The sequence below is a fragment of the Heloderma suspectum genome, chromosome 2 (genome assembly GCF_057233095.1).
Source record: "Heloderma suspectum isolate Gila_16-S chromosome 2, 16-S_ref, whole genome shotgun sequence".
In the NCBI taxonomy this organism is placed as follows: domain Eukaryota; kingdom Metazoa; phylum Chordata; class Lepidosauria; order Squamata; family Helodermatidae; genus Heloderma; species Heloderma suspectum.
In genome coordinates this window covers 379,586,674-379,605,470 of record NC_139459.1, presented here as the reverse complement: position 1 = coordinate 379,605,470, position 18,797 = coordinate 379,586,674, and positions in this window count along the sequence as shown.

Genomic DNA, 18,797 nt, shown 5'->3' with positions numbered 1-18,797 from the left:
AAATGAGACGGAATGGATTTCATAACATTCGTACATCACTAAGTGGGGGTGGAATTTTTCCACCTCTCTAACTCTGATAAGATGCCATCTTTAGTTTTCAGGAAGAGATGCTCTGTTCTATTCAGATCTGGCCTCAATACAATAATGTAGCACTTGGGAAGAAAGATGCAGCACAGCAACCCAGCACTTGAGGCCAAGATAGAGAAGACCTGCACAGCTACCATGTATTTCCCCTTCGTGCTCAGGTAGGTGGGCACAAAGGAGACCCAAACACTGCAAAAGACTAGCATACTGAAGGTGATCAACTTTGCTTCATTGAAGGCCCCAGGCAGATTTCTAGCTAGGAAAGCCACCATCAAGCAGATGGCAGCCAGGAAGCCCATGTAGCCAAGAGCAGTATAAAACATGGTGACAGATCCTTCATTGCATTCCAGGGTAATCTGCCCAGGCTGGGAGTGCATGTCAGAGTCAGGGAAGGGTGGAGAGATGCCCAGCCAGATGGAGCAGATGACAACTTGGACACTGGAACAAGAAATTACAATGGAGTTGGCAAGACTCGTCCCCAGCCATCTCTTCACCTTGCTCCCTGGCTTTGTGGACAGAAAGGCCAGCACCACGGTGATCGTTTTGGCTAAAACAGATGCAACAGCCACTGAGAAGATGATGTTGAAGGCGGTTTGTCGGAGAAGGCAGCTCACTTTCCTTGGACGGCCAATGAACAGGATGGAGGACCAAAAGGAAAAGAAGAGGGAGACAAGGAGAATGTAGGAGAGGTTCCGGTTGTTGGCTTTGACTATTGGTGTTTCTAGGTATTTAATGAAGGTTCCTAACACAAAGGCTGTGATTAAAGACAAGAATAGTGCAAAGGAAGCCAGGATGATCCCCAACGGTTCTCCATAGGAGAGGAAGGTTATATCTTTAGGAACACATTGATCATGGGCCGTGTTTGGATGTTGATCTTCTGGACACTTGGTGCAATGGTCTGCATCTGAAAAGAAGGGTTGACCTCAGCGTCATTAATATCAGTGATTAGGGATGTACGAATTGTGTACCTTCCGTGATGCTTGACTTCTGCATTTTGAGGCCAGTGCTCCGTTCCATTGTCCTCAAGCCCCCAATATTCTCCTCTTTTTTTTCCACTTCAAGAATTACGAAGTTAAATCCATACCGACAGCCGTAATTCTGCATAACTTCCATAAGAAAGGCTATTTTTCGTAGATATTTACGTATTTTTTTCCCTTGCCTTGAGATGTGCAGTAATTACTTTCAGCCAAAACACTTCCTCCTCCTCGGGGCTTCCCAAAACAAGGCTGCCTTCGGTGTGCCTGAGCGATGCACTTTTCGTTTAAAGCAACGCTGTTTGAAAGAAAGAAAAAACCTTTTAAAATGACCATGCTTGTCTGGAGCCCTGCAAGAGGTATTATTCCCCCTGCTAGGCTTTCTATTTCCACATCCAGCCTTGTTGGTGACCTTGTGAGGCTAAGATGGAGAGGAGAACCAACTCTGTGCATGTCTACTCAGAAGTAAGTCTTATTGCATTCAGTGAGACTTACTCCTACACATGTCAGCACCCCACTTGCCCCCAGCTCAGCTTTGTATTTCCACATCCAGCTCATTAGCAAACCTGTTAGTTATCTCACTGGGTGACTTTGGGCTGGACTTTAACCACTACATCATACTTCTGTTATATGAAACTCATGAAGAAAAAGAGACAGCATAATGGAAAGTTCTTTCTGAAGCAGTCACATTTGTACAAATGCAGCATGAAGGGAAAGATCAGCAACCTTTTCTTTGTTTGAATAGAAGCACACTCTGCACATGCTCAGGGAATGGACAAAATGAGGAATAAACATACCAGGGAATGTGAAGAACTATATTCTTCTAGTGTGTGTGTGTGTGTGTGTGTGTGTGTGTGTGTAATCTCCCTCCATCCAGCTGTTCCCTGGAACCCCCCCCCCCATTCACCCAAGGGTCTTCTGAGATAACTAACAGGAGGTTTGCTAATGAGCTGGATGTGGAAATACAAAGCTGAGCTGGGGGCCAGTGGGGTGCTGACATGTGTAGGAGCAAGTCACATTGAACTCAGTAAGACTTACTTCTGAGTAGACATGCACAGAGTTGGTTCTCCTCTCCATCTTAGCCTCACAAGGTCACCAACAAGGCTGGATGTGGAAATAGAAAGCCTAGCAGGGGGAATAATACTCGTGCAGGGCTCCAGACCAGCATGGTCATTTTAAAAGGTTTTTTCTTTCTTTCAAACAGTGTTGCTTTTAACAAAGAGTGCATCGCTCAGGCACACCCAGGGCAGCTTTGTTTTGGGAAGCCCGGAGGAGGAGGAAGTGTTCTGGCTGAAAGTAAATGGAGACGGAGGATTTCAATTGAAAAAGAACATCCACAAACAAGGCGGTAGGCACAATTAAGTAAAAAAAAAACTTACGTATTTATTATTGGAATATACTGTCTGTGTTTTTAATTATGAAAATTTCGCAACTCTGTGTGGATGACCAAAAAAAAGCCGCATGACTGCTAGCTCCACAGGACCTCGTGGTTCCATTCTGCAGAGGATTCCGTGGCACAGACTGAAGGGAATTTGATCCAATTTCAGTCCGTGGCGGAATTCTCTGACATCCCTATCAGTGATACATCCAGAACCTGCTGTGTCCTATTCCATTTGGAAGAGAGATGGTGACATGGAAGAGGTCAACAAACAACAATGTGTAGTAGAGGGGAGGGGGGAGAGAGAGAGAACTTCCCTGGTAGAGGGCCTGCTTTCTGATCAGTAGGTTCCACCTATGGCCTCATTGCCAAAGAAAGATCTCAAGTCATTGGGACAGGAACCCTGGATCTGAGAGATGTAACTGAGCTGATCTGAGAGACGTAACTGAGCCTGAGTAAAATAGTCAATACTGAGCTTGAGGGATTTTTTGTTTGAATTGGAATAAAAGTAGCATCCTGTGTTGTTCAAATATGAATTAGCAAGTGTGATGAGCCAAATATTGTTCAGGAGAGTCTCTGTGTTATCCTAATTTTATCTTCACCATATCCCTGTGGGGTATGTTAGGCTAAGTGATAGCAAATGGCTAATTCCAACAAGCTCCCCTTAACCTTCCTATGCAGGGTAGGAATCCTTTATAAAGCCTTCTTACCTTACACATTCATGGAAGGTTTTGTTAAATGGTTTTAAAGGAACAGAACAGAGAATTAAAGCAGTCTAGGGGAAAGTATTAGGCTGATGTAAACATTTGCCCAAGAGAAGGCCCACACCTCTGAGGTCCCCCACCTTCTTGAATGGAGATTGTCCCTTCCGCACACGGAGCACAAGCATAGCAGCAAGGTGGCTTTCCTTCCTGAATCTCTTTGGCATATCCGGGGCGGCAGCTCTTGACACACCTGGAACGAGGCATGGTCTAGCAATAAAGAGAAGAAACACAAAGAAAAAAAGATCTATTTTCCTCTCTGGAAATGAATCATAGAGTTTTGAAAGGACCCAACAGACTCTGTAGTCCTAGGGACTCCTAGTTTGTTTTTGTTTTTTTGTACTATTGTTGCACAACACCATGGTAGGGAAAACTTTTTTGTTTGTTTGTTTGTTTGTTTCAACCATCATATCCCACCTTTTCAATACATGTGCTGAAGACACTGTACAGAAAGATGCAAGGTATAATATCAACATAAAATAAAATACAGTCCTACAATAACAGAAATTACAAGCGAACAGCAGCAATAAAACAGCAACCACGAAACTAGTTCCTGTGAGATCGCAATCCTTATATTACATATAAAACAGCTTTGTTTGCTACTGCTTCAAAACTTATCTTTTGCAGTCACTCTGAAAGCTATTGCAGTTAACTGTGCAGGTGATATATTAACTTGAATCATGGTTTCTGATATTGTTGCATCATGTCTTAAGCTAAGTTGTCTGAAATGGCTTTAAGTCATATGCAATAAACTGTTTGTGTGAGAATGAGTGAACAGACATAAAACAAAGCAATGAAGAGCAGCAGTAAAACACGTCAATACATCCGGACTTTGATTATTCACAATAGGAAGGGCAGAAAGATTATTTGTAGAAACGTTTACATTCCTCCAGCAGAGCTGTCATTATGGAATAGTCTAGACAGTCTTCTGGAAACTATCTTCTTATACTGCCCTGGCACTGACATTCTAATACATGGAGATTTTAATCCTCATATAGGTGTAGGATTCAAATCTGAAGGCAGTCAAATTTCCACATACATGGAAGATATTTTTCCACAGGGCTATTGCTCACTGGATGAGACCTGAAACTCTAGCGGTTGGGAACTACTGAAGATTTTCTATGAACATCCATTAGTGGGTGTACGTGGAACTTAACTTGATAAATCTGATGGAGACTTTCAATTTTGAGCTCTACAGATGGGAGTGTGGTAAACTAATGCCTACTACATTATTGCCCCATATGGCAAAGCGTCAAACTGAGGAGCAAGCTGAGAGTGATCACTAGCCATTAATCTTATCTCTGTTAAACAAAGTGTGGAATAAACCCCACCAAGAGTGGGGCATCTTGGATGGCTTGAGAATGGGACCTAGGAGACTCAAATGGTCTGAGCTTTGGGGACTAGGAACCCATCAACTTCTAAATAACCTACATCTTATCCAGCTTAGAGCATTACAAAAACAAACAAACAAAAACACACAACGGAGACATTGGAAATGCTTAGATTAGTGTTATGAATAGCTCGAACCCCTCTTTGGTTAAAAACCTTCATACCTAGAAACAGCTTTATTTCTGAAGCCTCCTGGTTTGACCATGAATGTAGGAAAGCGAGGAAAGAACTAGTTTGGTTTTGGAATATCTTGCCTTCTTTTTCAACCTAACAAGCAGTTTTGGCTATTGCTAGGAAGCAATGTCTATATAAAAAACTTCTAAAAACAAAGAAGTTGAAATACTCTAAGAATCGATGGCAAGAACTGGGATTGGCTTGTCTCCAGAAAAAAGAACACATCTTTAGGGAGATGGTTTCAACAGGTCTCAGAGAAGTATGAATTATCTCTGAAGCCCAAATTTCACCTCTTGTATGGGTTGATCATTTTCAAGTCGTCTTTGGTGAGTTAGAAGAAGTGACATCTCATGTAGAGGAGAAGCTACAAACTTTGAAAGATACTCCACAATTGGCCCTGTAACAACTGAAGAAAACCAAAGACTGATTTCTCACCTGACCAGTGGTAAAGCCCCAGGTGAGGATATGATACCACCAGAATGATTTAAAGCAAACTCAGATCAGTGGCACCTATTCTAGCAAGACTGTTCTCATTTATTAACTCTTCAGGTTGGATGCCCCAGGGATTGAAAAACAGTATTGTGTTCCCCTTTTTCAAAAAAGGTGACAAAACAAGCTCCGGTAATTATAGACTTATTAGTTTATTAGACATTGCTTCTATACTTCAGATTCCTACTGAATAGGTTATTAGATTGGGCAGAGATCAATCAGATAATCCATCCTGAACAAGCTGGCTTTAAGACAGGAGTCAGAACAACAGATCAATGTTTTGTTTTGCAGCATCTAATTCAGAAATCGGTCCATGAGCCCTCAAAATCTGTTTTCCGCTTTCATTAGCATTCAATCTGGTAAAGAGGACCAGACTATGGGATAAATTGCAGGCCACCAATATTGACAGGAGACTTCTCATTTTAATTCAACAGCTTTATACCCATAGTAGTATGTGGGTACACACAGACACTCTGGGTACTTTATCTGAAAAGATCACAACTCTCAGAAGGGTAAGACAGGGGTGCTTGTTAGCACATTTATATTCAGTTTCTACATTAATAATACCATGGATGGACTCTCTTCCCCCTCCTCCCCCCACAGTCCTGTCTGTAGGACTATGTAAGAACTCTATCCTCTTCTATACAGACAATATGGTCTTGTTATACTTACACAGATAGGGATGTGTAGCTTATTGAAAAAGCTGGGAACTTATTGTAGAACTGAATGTCTTAAAGTAAAGTAAGGTAAAATTAAAATTATGGTGTTTGCCAAAAGACCCCAAAGACATAAATTGCACCTCAATAATTATTGTATTGCAGAATCCTCATCATTCAAGTATTGGGGTATACATTTTTCACAGGATCTGTCCTGGAAGACACACAAACAGACTATTATCTTGGCTGTTTCTGGATTGGCAAAGCTTGCTATACCTTCTTTAAAATGACAGGAGGCCAACTGATGTACCCAGCAGTGAAAATATTTGAGCAGAAGAACTTAGTACAAATTCTGCATGGCACAGAAATTTGGGGCTGGGCAAAACAGATCATCTGGAGGTTATACAGAATAATTTTCTAAGAATTTATTGGTTTGTTTGTTTCTATACCACCCAATAGCCAAAGCTTTCTTTGGGCTGAAGTGGGGCTACCATCAATGTCTGTTAGCGTGAACATGGCTATTTTCTTTTATCTGAAATGACTGATTAACATGCCCAACCACCGATTCTCTAAATAGTGCTATCTAAAACAGAAGAGCGGGGGTGGTTGGACTTCTTCCTGTTTTGAAAATGTGGTCCATTTCTCTCTTTCACTGGCTTCCTTTCAGCTAAATAAGTCTAAGGTTAAAATGAGAGATGAGCTATCCTTGAAAAATGCTAATAAAGATGCTGGAACCATTCAGTAAAAAGGATTGAGCAGGTGCTACGATGTTTACAAAGGTGAGCGATCTCTCTCTAATTATCTTAATTCCTTGACTAACTCAGAGCTAAGGAAGTTATTTACAGAATTACGCTTCCAGACTATGCCTTCAACATATCTGGATGAGAGGTAATGTATCGGCCAAGGCCTGTAACCATGTTACCTATAGTGTTAGAGGGGCCTAGAGATCCATAATGCTTTGCTTAAGTTCATTATTGGTGCAATTCCCTTGCTAGCAGGCTTCTGAGCATGTGAGATGAGTCAAAGGCTGATACATTCCATACTAATGAGCCAGAAGGCCTTGTCAAGATGTGCCTGAGAAGCAAAGTTTGTTTGTGTTAAAGCTGCAGGTGGCTGTGCTGAGAAAGTTTTCTTCTGACCAAGCATGGCTAGTCTATGCTGGGCATGAATGCTGGCGGGCTCTTGCTGTGCTAATATGTACAGTATAAAACCCATTGTACCCCATGGCTCCGGGTTCAGAGAAGCTGTCTGATCCAACCATTGGGTATACCTGTGTGCTGATTGTACTCAATAAAGTACTCCTTGTAAAAGTACTCCTACTCGTGTGAGTAGGTTGGGCTGAGAGTCTGTGACTGGCCCAAAGTCACCCAGTGAGCTGCCATGGCTGAGTGGGGACTAGAACCCAGATCTCCCGGCTCCCAGCCCAACCCTCTAGGACTACACCACACCGGCTCTCAGACTATTATCTTTGCTGCTTCAAGACTGACAAAAGCTTGCTATACCTTCTTTAAAATGATGGGAGGCCAACTAGGGATGTTGGAGAATTTTGCCACGGATTCCAGGGATGCCGAATGCCAGCGCATTCACCCCCCTGGAAACCATGGTGGATCGAAGCCACTCACCCCACCAGCCCGCGAAATGGGTGCGGAACGAGGCCTACCTTTGTCAGCCATTCTGGTGCAGCTCGAATGGTGGCCACGTTCACCTTGTTTCGAATGTCTGTGATAGGCTACATAAATATTTATGTAGCTTATCATGGCTAATGCAGGGATGCCATTTGCATCCCTGTGGAGGCCGTGATAGGCTATGTCATTATAAACAGAACCTATCATGGCAATAGGTGGGAATGCAAACGGTGGCTGCCGTAGCTGCTGCCATTTGCGTCCCTATCTTTTGCCATGATAGGCTGCGTAAATATTTATGTAGCCTATCACGGCAAAAGTGGGGATGCAAATGGCGGCTGCTACACCATTCGCGTCCCCGCTTTTCCCGTGATAGGCTATGTAAATATTTACGTAGCCTATCACCACTCAGCGAAGGGACGCAAATGGTGGCCGCTACACTGGCCGCCATTTGCCTCCGCAGACCTGCCACTGCGAATGCACCCGGCCGGCAGCTCCACAGGGTCGCCACGGAGCAGAGCGGGCTGGGAAGAATTTCAGGGCAGTTATGGAGTGCCTCTCTCCCACCATGGATGTCAACCTTCGAAAAGGTAAGTGACTTTTGTACATCTCTAAGGCCAACTGATTTACCCAGCATTGAAAATATTTGAGCAGAAGATCTTAGCACAAATTCTGCATGGCACAGAAATTTGGGGGTGGGCAAAACAGGCTATCTGGAGCTTATGTAGAATAAATTTCTAAGAATTTATGTATGTATTTATTGATGTCATTTCTATACTGCCCAATGGCCAAAGCATTCTTCGTGCTGAAGTGGAGCTACCATCAATGTCTGTTAGAGTAAACACGGCTATTTTCTTTTATCTGAAATGACTGATTAACATGCCTGACCACCAATTTGTGGAACAGTGCTATCTAAAACAGAAGAGCGGGGGTGGGTGGACTTCCTGTTTTGAAAAAGTGGCCCATTTTTCTCTTTCTTTGGCTTCCTTTCAGCTAAATAAGTCTAAGGTTAAAATGAGAGATGAGCTACCCTCGAAAAATGCTAATAAAGCTGCTGGAACCATTCAGTAAATGGTTCCAGCAGATTGAGCAGATGCTACAAATCTTTACAAAGGTGAGAGATCGCTCTCTAATTATCTTAATTCCTTGACTCACTCAGAGCTAGGGAAGTTATTTATGGAATTGCGCTTCCAGACTATGCCTTCAACATATCCGGATGGGAGGTATTCAAATGTTCCTACAACCCAACGCCTTTGTATATGTGAGGCTCCACAAATAGAGGATATCATGAGAGAGAGAGAGAGAGAGAGAGAGAGAGAGAGAGAGAGAACTTTATGCCAGTCCTAGCAAAAGAGTCCTTACACCTTTGCTGGGAGGAATGTTTGACAGAATTTGGCTGAGCAGGTGTATAAAGTACTTGAACATATGGATCCTTCTGTTGCCTTATTTGCAGTGGCTGCTAAAAGATGAGAGCAAGGGTCCAAAAAGCTGTTGCTGTAGATTTGCACATGATGAACTGACTGGAGTGGCTTTTCAGTCTTGTTCTTTCTGTGATTGTCTCTCTTTTGTTGCTCTTGTGGCAAAATTGTAAGAACCTATGGTTATATACAATCAAATCAGGTGATAGAATGACATATACAATAAAATGTTTGGGAGAGAGTGAATGAGCAGCCATAAAACAAAGCAATGAGGAGTAGCAGTAAATCATGTCACCTGAAGGACCTAAATTATTATTATTATTATTATTATTATTATTATTATTATTATTATTATTAAAGTTTTAAGCGCAGGTTTAAAATGGTGGAGGGGGATTAGCCTATTTAGGGAGGCAACGGCATAACCTTGGCAGCACAACTAGAAACACCCTTCTCTTCTTTGTGTGATTCTTTTGCTCCTCAGTGGCAGAGCAGATAGAAAAGAATGTCAAGGAGGGAGAAACAGCATAAGGAGGAGTGTTTCGGGTGCGTGTTGCATGATACGGAAGTGAGCTATGCATTACAATGCTGGTAAAATATTAAAACCTCATGTAGAGCAGCCCCAGGTGAAACAAAATAAGGAAGGAGAAATGGTTAGGAAAACATGGGGTTGTTTTTAAATTGAAGATGCCATCATGTGGATGGAAACCCCCCCCCCCCATTTCTTTGGGTCAGGCAGGGCAATTTGACAAGAAAAGCTTCATCTGGAAGCCTCTTTGAAATATGGATGTATTGATTTTATTTGTTTAAGGAGCAATCCTATGGCCGCTAATCAGTGGCTAGACAGCCACAGGATATCTGGTATTCTGGGAACCGGCCTTCCCCCCCCTTTCACACTGCCTCACGTGGAACAGCCCCATGCTCGCAAGAGGAGCATGGAGTGGCCAGAACAAGGCATTCCGGGGAGGGGGAGGCGGAGATGCTGGAACGACACCTCCTATGTGTCATCCAGCAGCCTTCTCCCCAGCTCTGCCCTCCCATGGCTAGACAGAAATCGGCTGTCTAGCCACAAACGCAGGGCAGGAGGAGTGCAGAGGATATGATCCCCTCGGTGCTTCTCCTGCCCAGCATTGGATAGGCGGTCACCTCCGAGTTCGGAGGCAGCCGCCTATCTCCATAGCATTGCACCCTTAATATATTTCGTAGCCACCATTCAAGACCGGAGACTTTCAAAGGCAACTCAAAATACAAAAGAGTAAAATAAACAAACGAGAAAGCTGCCTTCAATGCCAAGACTCCCAAAGACATATGGAGTACATATAATTTCACAGGTTCAGGGTGGAAAACATCCCACTGTGAATCAGATCTGTGTAAATAAGAATGGATGGTTTTCATTTGTGTTTTATATTGTTATCATGCCTTTTTGTCCCAAAATAATTCCCTGACATGGCTCACACAGGTTTAAAACCATATACAAAATCACAGAATACATCAAATTAAACAAATCATAGAATCATAGAATAGTAGGGTTGGAGGAGGCCTACAAGGCCACTGAGTCCAACCCCCTGCTCAATGCAGGAATCCAAGCCAGAGCATCCCTGACAGATGGCTGTCCAGCCTCGTCTTGAAGGCCTCCAGTGTGAGAGAGCCCACCACCTCCCCAGGTCATTGGTTCCATTGCCGTATTGCTGTAACAGTCAGGAACTTTTTCCTGATGTTGAGCTGGAATCTGGCTTCCTGTAACTTGAGCCCATTATTCCGTGTCCTGCACTCTGGGATGATCAAGAAGAGATCCTGGCCTTCCTCTCTGTGACAACCTTTCAAATACATGACGAGCGCTATCATATCTCCCCTCAGTCTTCTCTTCTCAAGGCTAAATATGCCCAGTTCTTTCAGTCTCTCTTCATGGGGCCTTGTTTCCAGTCCCCTGATCATCTTTGTTGCCCTCCTCTGAACCCTCTCCAGTTTGTCTGCATCCTTCTTAAAACGTGGTGCCCAGAACTGGACACAGTACTCCAGATGAGGCCTAAGCAGTGCTGAGTAGAGGGGAACTAGTACTTCCCGGGATTTGGACGCTATGCTTCTAGTAATGCAGCCCAAAAGAGCATTTGCCTTTTTTGCAGCCACATCACATTGTTGGCTCATATTCAGCTTGTGATCAACAACAATTCCAAGATCCTTCTCGCTTGTCATGTTGTTGAGCCACGTATCCCCCATCTTGTAACTGTGCATTTGGTTACTTTTTCCTAAGTGCAGAACTTGGCATTTATCCCTATTCAATGTCATTCTGTTGTTTTCTGCCCAGCGCTCCAGTCTATCCAGATCACTTTGAATTTTGTTTCTGTCTTCCAAAGTATTAGCTATCCCACCCAATTTGGTGTCATCTGCAAATCTGATCAGCATTCCCTGCACCTCCTCCTCCAAGTCATTCATCAAAACGTTGAAGAGCACTGGGCCCAGGACTGAGCCCTGCGGTACCCCACTCGTTACCTCTCTCCAGTTGGAGAAGGTCCCATTGAGAAGCACTCTTTGAGTCCGATTCTGTAGCCCACTGTGGATCCACCAGATCGTTGTTTCATCTAGCCCACTTTGAGCTAGTTTGCTCATCAGGAGATCATGGGGCACTTTGTCGCAAGCTTTGCTGAAGTTGAGGTATATGATGTCTACAGCATTTCCATGGTCGACAAGGGAGGTGACTTGATCAAAAAAGGAGATCAGATTCATCCAGCAGGTCTTTTCCTTGACAAATCCATGTTGGCTTCAAGTAATCACTGCATTGTTGTCAAGGTGCTTACCGATAGATTGCTTTATCATCTGCTCCAGAATTTTCCATGGGATTGATGTCAGACTGACTGGTCTGTAGTTCCCAGGTTCCTCCTTTTTACCCTTTTTGAAGATAGGGACAACGTTAGCCCTCCTCCAGGCATCTGGCACTTCACCTGTCTTCCATGATTTCTCAAAGAGAATAGACAGTGGTTCTGGGAGTTCTTCTGCCAGTTCCTTTATGACTCTAGGATACAGTTCATCAGGCCCTGGATTTGAACTCATTCCAAATAATGAGGTGTTCCTTGACCATATGCCTATCGATCTCAAGCTGCAATCCTGCCCCTTCAGCCTGTACTTTGCCTTTGCCAAGGGGGTCATGGACCCTCTTTTGGGAGAAGACTGAGCCAAAGTAGGAATTGAACACCTCTGCCTTTTCTTTGTCATCTGTTATCATTTTGCCATCCTTATTCAATAAATTAAAATAAATTAATTAAGTAAATCAATTAAGCAAAAATGAACAAGTAAACACTGAAGCATCACATCATAAAAATCCCATCGAAATGACCAAAAGGACCCTTGGACTTCTCACTTGATGCTCATGGTGGAACGAACTATCCAAGGACAACGCCACAGAACAAAATAGCTTCCTGCAGATTGTTACCAGCCAGACTTCAGATGGTTGTGCTACTTGGAGGAGGCCTCATCATTTGTTCTGAGAGAACACATACATGAGTCATACAGAACACGTCCCTTGTACAACCTTCATCCTAGATTGTGCAGTGCTTCAATTGTTTCAGCACCTTGATGTGCATCCTGAAGTTTAGTGGGAACCAATGAAGTGCTTCTAAAATAGATGTGATGCTGCATTTATGACCTCCCCAGTGCCCACCTTCAGCGGTGGCCCCATCTGGCCCCTCCAAGCTTCCAGTCTGATCTCTGGAGTACTCCAGTTTAGTACTATTGCACTGCAGAGCATGGTGGCAAGGAGAAAGTATGAGAGCCTGAGTGTGGATGGAGACCTGGATGCGTTTGTTCCTAATGTTGCTCCATCTGAACAGGATTATGGCCCACACACATTACCCACACTGTGCAGACTATGCAGTAAACCCACACACATCACCTGCTATATAAATGGAATTGGAGAGACAGACAGACAAGAGACAGGAAAGAATGAGACATGGAGGTCCAAGTGGCAAAATTTGAGGAGGACCAAGACAAGCTTTGGGAGATATTAAGCTGTCCCAAGGATTGATTGATTGATTGATTGATTGATTTGATAGATTGATAAACCACTACTTTCTGGAACTCTCCATGCAAGTAAGAGCATACCAACTGTAGAACAATGCCCATAGTTCCCAGCTCATGGTGATGATCCAGAAGATTATTGTGGTCAAGGGTATCAAAAGCCACTGAGAGTTCAAGCAAGATCAACAGGGCTGTACTAACTCTGTCACTCTCCCACAAGAGGTGAGCCACACGGGTGACCAAAGGTGATTCTGTCCTCAAAGCAGGCCTTAACCAAGACTTGAATGGGGTGAGATAATCAGTATTATCCAAGAACATCTACAGTTGCCTAGCCACCACCCTCTCAAGCACCTTACCCAGAACAGGGGTTTAGTGGCTCATATATATTCATAGAAACCTCCGGGGAGGGTTTTCTCAAAAGACACACCAACGCCTCCTTCAAGGTGGCAGGCACCACTCCATCATGCAAAGACACATTCAACACTTCTTAGATCTACTCTGCCAGCCCCTTCTTGCCAGCTCAAATGAGGCAGTTGTGCATAGAATTGTATTGGAAGTCTCACACGTAATATTCAACATATTATTAGAATTTAGCACATCAATAAGGTGACACAAATAATTTCCCCTACCCCGTTAAAATGCTTGGGCAGCACAATGGCTTCTGGTTTCATGGTGAGCTTTATGTCTGTGAATGCCTGTCTATGTATACTCCCAATTTTCACTCTACCCTTTTCATCATTGAAAGATAGCACCCAATTCACAATATCAAAGTCAGGTTCCAGCTCCCCATTCTCATCCAAATACAATCCCTCCATGGAAGTGTTAGAAAGCCGTCCTTCTCTTAAGAAAGCATGAAACTAGAACAACAGAGAAAACAAACAGCATTTAGAAAACATGGAAGCAGATTCAGTATCTTAGTCATTCTCACTTCGAGCTCTAATCCTCTACAAAATGGGGCCAATGCACGTCCCATCTCAACTCAGAGTGGATGACAGTCTTTTGTTTCAGTCAAAGCTGAGATACCTTCTTGAGTCTCCTCCTTCTGCTTCAGCATTTTGGGGAAGTCCAGAGTCATTAATCTGCACCTTCTCAAAACTGGTAGCCACCTTCTCCAACCAGGTCTCCAATCTGCTCGCCTTCTTCAACCTGGTGCCTCCAGACATTTTGGACTACATCTTCCATCCTACCTACTGGACCAAAATATACTGCAGTGCACTCAGGGTTCTTGTTGTTGGTTTTCTGGAGGACCAAGTGAAACCACAAGCACCACCTGCCGTAACACACTCAATTTTTGCCTCTTGACATGAATGGAATAAAGAAATCAACCCAATAACAGCTTGCTTCTTTGGATTACCTGTGAGTAAAGCAAAAGGATGCTCCAAGGCACATCTAGACCTTGGGACACAATGGGAAGGGTTTTTTGAACTTGGGGATATAGTTGTTTTGTCTATGCTAAAGTTTATTGCTGCTGTTATTGCTATTTTTTAATGTCAATAAATACTCTTGTTTGGTAATAACTTGGGGGTGTTTTGTGCAGCTACCCAGACAGCCAAACCTTGGGGAAGGTGCTGTAGCAGGTGGTTGCAGGACAACTGCAGGCACTCTTGAATGAAATGGATTATCTAGGTCCATTTCAGTTGGGCTTCAGGCCTGCTTTTGGAATGGAAACTGCCTTGGTCACCTTGTGGGATGACCTCTGCCAGGAGAGGGATGGGGGAGAGTGACCTTGTTGATTCTCCTGGACCTCTCAGTGGCTTTCAATACCATCAACCATGGTAACCTTACGGATAGGTTGTCTCAGCTGGGAGCTGGAGGGACTCATCCTGCTTGGATGGCCAATTCCAGAAGGTGGTGCTGGGGGATTATTGCCGTGCCTCAGCAATTATGCTATGGCATTCCACAGGGCTCTGTTTTATCCCCTATGCTGTTCAACACCTACATGAAACCACTGTGGGAGGTTATCCAGATGTCTGGGCTGAGGTGCCATCAATATGCGGATTACACACAGGTCAACTTCTCTTTTTCATCAAGCCCAGGTGAGGCAGTGGCTGTTCTGAATCACTTCCTGGGCACAGTAATGGACTCAAAGAGGGCCAATAAACTGAAACTCAATCCAGGCAAGTCAGAGGTACTGTTGGTGGGTGGTTCGTCTGCCCAGCTAGGTGACGTTCAGTCTGTTCGGGTTGGGGGAGATTGCACTCCCCCTAAAGGATCAGGTTCATGGTTTGGAGGTGCTCTTGGACCCACAACTGTCACTTGAGGCACATGTGAACTCAGTGGCACAGAGTGCTTTTCATCTGCTTCAGCTGGTATACAAACCACACCCTTATCTGGACAGAGATAGACTATCAACAGTTGCCCATGCTCTGATAACGTCTTGTCTAGATTACTGCAATGCATTATACATGGGGCTGCCTTGAAAATGGACTGGAAACTTCAGCTGGTCCAAAATAGGGCAGCAAGATTGTTAACAGGGGCCCTGTTTATATGACAACAGAAGGAGAAACTTATGGAGGAGACCCAGATTTTTTTAAAGGAATCAGTTTTGCTGCAATGAGGTCCATTCAAGGCTCCACGAGCAGGTAGGGATGGCGGAGAATTTCTCCCCGAATCTTCGGGGGGCTGAGCGCCAACACATTCGGCCCCCCGAAATTGGCGGTGAAATTCTCTGCCCCCCGCCCCCCCCCCCGGGATGGGACTTACCTTTGGCGAATGTCCCTCCCGGCGGCAGGTCCCAGCGGCGGTTCGTCAGCCTTTCGTCGGGTGCGGGGGTGGCAGCCGGTCTTCCGACCGGCTGCTGCCGCCGCCATTACAAAGTAAAGTGTAAAAAAACCAACAACCCTGTGATAGGCTATGTAACGATTAACGTAGCCTATCATGGCTAGATTTCCAAAGTCAGCCGTGATAGGCTACGTAAATTGTTACGTAGCCTATCACGGGTGACTTTGAAAAAAAAAAAAGTGCGTACGCAAATGGCGGCGCCCTATGGGCGCCGCCATTTGCGTTCCTTATTTGGTCCCAGTAGTCTACGTAAAGATTTATGTAGACTACGTAGACTACCGGGACCAAATAAGGAACGCATACGTACGCGCTTTTGCATACGCGTTTTTTCTTTTTTTTTTCAAAGTCACCGGTGATAGGCTACGTAACGATTTACATAGCCTATCATGGCTGACTTTGGAAATCTAGCCGTGATAGGCTACATTAATCATTACGTAGCCTATTACGGGTTTTTTTTGTTTTTTGTTTTTACACTTTTTGTTTCACGGCCGGGGAGATGGGGCGCTTCTCCCCAGCCTGAATTTCGGCCAGGCGAGGCAGGACGCCTCCCCCACTTGCCTGAACTTCGGGGGGAGAAGCGAAGCGCCTCCCCCACACCGCAAAGCCAAGCTGCGAAAAGGTAAGTGACTTTCGTGCATCCCTACGAGCAGGTTCTCCGGAGCACTAAAAATCTCTTCACAGAACATACTTCCGGGTGGGGGTGGGGGGCTTGGAGTGAATGTCATCTGACTGGCAAGGGCTGCTCACCCAATAAGAGAGGCTTCCCCTCTCCCCCCCAACCCCCCATTCTCCCTTCCCCTGAAAGTCCAGATGCACCTGCATTTCAGGAGCAAGCCTCATTGACCACAATGGGAGTTACTTCTGAGTAGACACACGTATGCTTATGCTGGGAAAGAGAGCAGTAAACACAAAGATGGAAACTAATGCCCATTTAATATGCAGCATCTCCATAACGAAGGGTGGAAGTAGTTTCTTCCTAAGGCAATAAACCAAACAAAGGAGAATCGGACCGTAGAGGTCGTCCTTTACAGTACTTAGGGAATTGGGCTTAAAACTGTGCCATGTCAATTGAGGGGGATCTCTGTAAGTTCTGTGGGCATTAAGAGGGCAAGCCTCGTTCAGTGCAATGGGAGGAAAAACCCCTGGGCAGAGCTAGCATACCCGAGGTCAATGCAGGGGGTGGGGCATACAACAACTATCCTGGGGAGAACCTGACTTAAGAAAAGGATTGGACTTTAACCAGTCTCTGGAAATCCAGGTTTTTCACTGATATGCTCTGGGGTGGCTGCTGGATGGCCACAATGTCATGTATCTCTAATGACCTCAACATGCAACTGGCTCGGAGTAAATCACTGGTGGAGACACCCCCAGGGACTGGCCCATGAGATCACATTTCGCCAGTACTTTCCCACTGTGCTGGCTGCCAGTCCTTTTCCAGGCCCGATTAAAGGGCTGGTATTAACATTCAAAGTCCTTAACAGCTTGGGGCCAGTTATCTGAATGATCACCTACTCCCATATGCGCCTGCCCGGGCCCTGACATCATCCTCAGCAGTCCTTCTCCATGAGTCCCTGCCGAAGGAAGTGAGGCGGGGGCTACCAGGAAGAGGGCCTTTTCTGCTGTGGCACCCAGGCTGTTGAATGAGCTCCCTAGAGAGGTTTGCCTGGCACCTATGTTCTACTCCTTCCGGTGCCAGGTGAAGACCTTTTTATTCTTCAAGAATTTTAGCATTTTAGCTTCCCAGTCTTTTAGCTTTGGTGTTTTAAATGCGTATTTTACATCTCTGCCTAGCTGCTAGGTTTTATTCTGGTTGTACCGTTACATTGTGGTTTTAAGTGTTCATATTTTATATTGTTTTATGCTGTGCTTTGAGGTTTTAATTTTTGTGAGCCACCCAGAGAGTGTTGGCTATTGGGCGGTGTAAAAATAAATAAATAACTAAATAAGTAAATAAGTAAATAAAACTGGTCTAGGTCACTGCCATGTCTTCTGACCCAAGGGTTATATGAGCAAGGAGGAAGAAAGGACAGACAGAACCAGAGAGAGCTCCCCTGTCTGAGAGAACCCCTGCATAGATGGGCCCTTCCTCAAAAGGGAAGCCTATGCAATGGGACCAACAGAACAAGAGAGAGAGAAAGAAAGAGAGAGAGAGAGAGAGAGAGAGAGAGAGATGAGGAAGAGAGTCCAACTTTAGCTAAGAAGGCTGGATCTGTCCTCATCTGGTCTGAGCAGAAGCTCATTTGTCACAAAATGCTTGCCTGAAAAGAAAACATAGGAACTTAAGAATATAAGAAGAGCCATGCTGGATCAGACCAAGGATCCATCTAGTCCAGCATTCTGTTCACACACTGGCCAACCACCTGTTGACCAGGAACCGACAAGCAGGGCAACACAGCACCCTTCCTCTGTTCAAGCATTTTGAGAGAGGGAGAACAATGTCTCCCTATCCACATTCTCTGCACCATGCATAATTTTGTAGACCTCTATCATGTCTCCCCTTGCCCTCCTTTTCTCCAAGCTGAAGTGTTCAGCAACTGCTGAAAACAAAGCAGTGTCCGGGTATGCCTGATAGTTGGAAGGCAATTTCTCCAGTTGGGAGACAACACACTCAAAAGCCCTCCTCCTGGTGGTTTCCAAGCAGATACCAAACCCAAGTGGGCCCCTCTGGAGTGCCTCTGCCTAAGACAGCAGTGATCGAGCAGGACGATAAGGAAGAAGGCATGTCCTCAAGTGTCCTGGTCCCAAGTTGTTATTGGCTTTGCAGTCCTTTATCAAACCTCAGTCAAATAGGCACAAGTGCAATGCTTTCAGCAGAAGGGTTACATGCTGCCTTGGAGTGGCACATGACAACAGTCAGGCAGTCACACTCTGCACTGCCTGTACCTTCTGGACCAGTCTCAGGGGTATCCTCACATAGAGCTGGTAGCCCAGATTTGAAGTCACCGATATCAGTACCGCTGTGGCCAAGCTGTACCCATCTAGGAGTGGCTGTAGCTGGAAAAGCAGACAAAGCTGTAAAACAGATGAGGTCACTGAGAACTCCAGCAACAACCATGGATCTAG